This window comes from Rutidosis leptorrhynchoides, chromosome 8 (assembly GCF_046630445.1).
Source record: "Rutidosis leptorrhynchoides isolate AG116_Rl617_1_P2 chromosome 8, CSIRO_AGI_Rlap_v1, whole genome shotgun sequence".
Lineage (NCBI taxonomy): Eukaryota > Viridiplantae > Streptophyta > Magnoliopsida > Asterales > Asteraceae > Rutidosis > Rutidosis leptorrhynchoides.
Genome location: NC_092340.1, coordinates 175,697,046 through 175,701,557, shown reverse-complemented (window position 1 = coordinate 175,701,557; position 4,512 = coordinate 175,697,046). Strand labels below are relative to the sequence as shown.

General features: G+C 29.7%; 1 non-coding gene across 1 annotated transcript; it reads left to right on the top strand.

The window, feature by feature from the left end:
- The first annotated feature begins 739 nt into the window (after positions 1-739).
- Positions 740-846, top strand: LOC139865452 (small nucleolar RNA R71). Its single transcript, XR_011764970.1, has one exon. It is a non-coding gene; the product is annotated as a small nucleolar RNA R71 (small nucleolar RNA).
- The last annotated feature ends 3,666 nt before the right edge of the window (positions 847-4,512 follow it).

The following is a 4,512-nucleotide window of genomic DNA, read 5'->3' as shown; positions in this document are numbered from 1 at the left end:
AAGAGTACCTACTTGTTTTTCTAGATTTAAAATAGAAGCTTGTTGAGTTCTAAATGACTGATCAAACCTCTCATTCGTTTGAGTTTGAGTTTCAATAAATTGTGTTTGAAATTCAACTAGCTTAAATACCACTTCTTCCAGATTTGACTTTTTCTCTTCGGTTTGTTGTGGTGGTTTATACAAGCCAGGTCTTTGTTGATTGAAAGTGTTGTTTTGAGTTAGTTGGTTATTCGGACCTTGTTGGTTATACCAGTTATTGTCGGGTCCTTTTGGATTGTAAAGAATGTTTTGATTTCGATTGAAGTTTGGCCTTGGCGGTTGATAATTATTCTGATAACTATTTTCCAGCCTTTGGTTCATGTAGACAACATTCTCACGTTGTTCCATCGTTTGTTCAATGTGACAGTCTTTCATTAAGTGTGGTCCACCGCATTGCTCACAACTGATTCGTATTGCGTGAATATCTTTATTCATCTTTTCCATTCGTCTCTCGAAAGCATCTATTTTTGCGGAAACGGAATCAAAGTTATGGCTAGAATCGGCTCTAGCCGCTTTAGATGAACGATATATATCTTTCTCTTAGTGCCACTCATGAGAGTGGGAGGCTGTGTTATCAATAATTTTGTAAGCTTCAGTTGCGGTTTTCTTCATAATGGAACCACCAGCTGTTATGTCGATGTCTTTTCGTGTAGCAACGTTGACACCTTGGTAGAATATTTGTACTATTTGATAAGTGTCTAAACCGTGTTGAGGACATCCTCTCAACAACTTTCTAAATCTTGTCCATGCCTCATATAGAGTTTCATTTGACTTTTGTGTGAACGTAACAATTTCTCCTTGAAGTCTCACGGCTTTAGATGCCGGAAAGAATCTTTTAAGAAATTTCTCAACTAAAACATCCCATGTGTCAATCGCCCCTTCAGGTAACGATTCTAACCAATCTTTGGCTTCTCCCTTTAAAGTCCAGGGAAACAACATGAGATAGATCTGTTCATCCTCAACTTCTCAGATTTTGAATAGTGTACAGATCCTATTAAACGTACGAAGATGTTCGTTTGGATCTTCCTTCGGCGTACCACTATATTGGCACTGATTAGTTACCATGTGTAGGATTTGTCCTTTGATTTCATAATCTGGCGCATTAATGTCTGGCTTAATAATGGCGTGACCTTGGCCCGTGCGTGTGGCTCTCATTCGGTCTTCCATACTTAGAGGTTCCAGATTTTCCATAATTGAATTTGTTGAATACGAATCACTAGAAGATTCTGATTTAATGGTTTGTGGTTCAGGAGGAATGATTAGTGGTTCTGGATCTTGGAATTGTCCCTGAATATTCTCCGGATTCTCAATTGTGAGGTCGGGTTCAAAAGATGGATTATCGGAAATTTGAGTTGGAGTTCTTGGTCGACTAGATGATGATTCTCAAGAAAAATCAACGGCGAAAATATTGGCTAGATGTCTTAATCGAGTTATAGGTGGTGAACGTATGAAAGGTGGTGAACGTTTTACTCGGTGCATTCACTGAATATCCTATTAGTTTTTAAAAGGAAAGAAAAATTATATAAGTTATCCAATTAATAGAGTTTTCTGATTTTGCCCACATTTCGAATAGCCAAAAGATGCAGCAGAGGGGCAGGATTCGTTTGGTCTCAATATAATTGAGTACTGTTTGGCTCCAATAACCCGGTCCACGTACAAATCCAACTATTACTACGAACCAGAAAATTTTGATGTCTATCAATTTAACCACTTAAAATAAATTTTCGTAATTTTAAGAAATTTAGATAAGAAGTAGAATAAAAATCTTATCCTAAAACTAGAATAGCGAGAAATAAGAAAGAAAAAAAACGCGTCGAAAAAGGTCGAAAAATAAAAGGTCGAAAAATAGGCGTCGAAAAATAAAAATAAGAAAGTAGCGCGAAAAACGGCATCGCAAAATTCTAAAGCACATAAATCTTAGTCTAAGGAATAAGCACTTAAGGGATTTTACGCCAAACCTAAAAATTCTAGAAATAAAAATAACTATGGCAAAACTAAACTTAATACTAAAAATTGTAACTAGAGTCTAAAAATCTAAAGGTAATAAAAAAAAAACTTTTTTTTTTAATTTTTTTTAATTTTTTTTATATTTCGTTTTTTAAGGATTTTAAATTTTTTTTTAAAAATTGTTTTTATATATTTTTTTTTAAAACCTTTTTTTTTTAAAAAAATGATTTTTTTTACAATTTTTTTTTAATACGAATTTTTTTTCTTTAAAAAAAACGATTTTTTTTACACAATTTTTTTTTATTTTTTTATTTTTTTAAAGGAATTAATAATTTTTTTATTATTATTATTTTTTTTCAAAACTTTTTTTTAACTCATTTACTATTCATGAATAGTAAATGAAAAGAAATTAATTAATTTACTATTCACATGAAAGCGACATGATAGAAATTATTAATTATAAGTTACATAATATACCCCTGAAATATTTAATAAATATGACTTTTTAAAACTTTTAAAACTTTTACGTATCAAATTTGATTCTAAAATATTATTATATTATTATATTTTATTTCAATATTATTATATTATTATATTTATTAAATTATTATATTTAAATTAATATATCTTTAATCAATCAAAAACTAAAAAAAAAAAACTTAAATACCCCGTGAAAACACAAAAAGTGTCCCCGAAATTACTTTTTTTTTATAACTATATTTTTACAGATATAAATTAAAAATATAGCGTTTTAGCGCTCCCCGGCAGCGGCGCCAAAAACTTGATGATGTAGCGTGAGGGTACGAAATAGTATTATTTTTAATACAAAATACTACAAAATATGATACAAGTTATATTAATTTACGGATGGAATATACCTAAACCTTGCTACAACATTATAGGCAGTGTACCTAATCGTAGAGTAGTGTAGTTTTTAGTAAGTCCGGTTCGTTCCACAGGGAGCTAGTGATTACGTACTATATTTTTATAAAACTATATTATATATATATATATATATATATATATATATATATATATATATATATATATATATATATATATATATATATATATATATATATATATATAAGTAGTAATATTATTATAAAAGGGGGTTTTTTACCGTTTAATGACCGGTTTGTCGATTTTATATTTTTAAGCGTAAAGATAAATGACAATAATTAAAGTGCGTAAAATATATAAATGATGATAAATAAAATAACAATAAATAAAATTGCGATAGAATATGAAATAAAAGGATTATGCTTATTTAAACTTCCGTAATCATGATGTTTAACGTTTTGATTTTAATTAATTGTTACTCGGGTTAATTGTCCTTTGTCATGGTTTATTTGATACCTATCTGGTTTTTATCCATAATAGTCCATCGGTCATAAATATAAAGTGCGAGTGTCCTCGCCAAATTACCCTTATACCCGAAGTCAAATATTCCAACTAATTAAGGATTTAAACTGTGACGCAGTTATCACTTCTGTCAACAATTACACCAGTTATCACTGTATGTAATCTACCCCTGTTTTGATTAGATATGAATATTAATTTACCCACTTGATCAGTTTGAATAATCAATTACCCAACCCGAATAATTAATTAAATGATTATAATAGATTCCATATGAACGTCACTAAATAGGACAACCATAATCATTATTAATTATTAGGATAATTAATATGAAGATAGGTTCGACAGACTCCAATGAGTTGTCACTCAATTAGACAATACCCCCCATCTATTAATAGTCAATAGTCCAATTTCCACAAGTGTCGGTCTTTTGCCCAAACCTTAATTATGGTACAAAATCCAATAACCCCGTCTTAATATTTAGTCAAACATCACGATTACTTCGGCTTAAATAAGCATAATAATAACTTAGTTACGAGACATTAATTTAAAAAGGAAGAACATAACTTACAGTGATTATTAATCATGTAGCGTTACATGGACAGAGTTTCGACTTTAAAACCCGTAAAACATTCCTTACAATAACCCAATTATTATTAAACTTAAACTAAAATTAAAATTATAATTATAAATATATATATATTACATGTAAAGAGAAAGAAAGAAGAAAAGGTGTACATAAATCGATCAAATGAATTGCCTTTTATAGGCAAATATTGAATTGAAATTTTCACTTATGACCCCTTAACTATGCTCAATTAACAACTTTTTATTATTTATTATTATTCTTATTATGAATTATTTAAATATTATTTTATATTCTTGTGCATAGTTGACTTGTACTTTCAGCTCCGTTGCGTCGAGCGTTGATAGTTGGCTCGGGTACCGGTTTTGGATTTTCGAACGTCCTTTCGTATAACTTAATATCTTGTACTTTGCGTTTTGTAACTTGTACTCTTGTCATTTTTAGACGTTTCTCATCAATAAATTGAACCTTTTGAATTGTATCTTGTACATTTGAGCTTTTTGGACGTTTGTATCTTCAAATCTTCGTTTTCGCCTTTTGTCTTCGTACTTATTTATTTAAACAATTACAATGAAAAT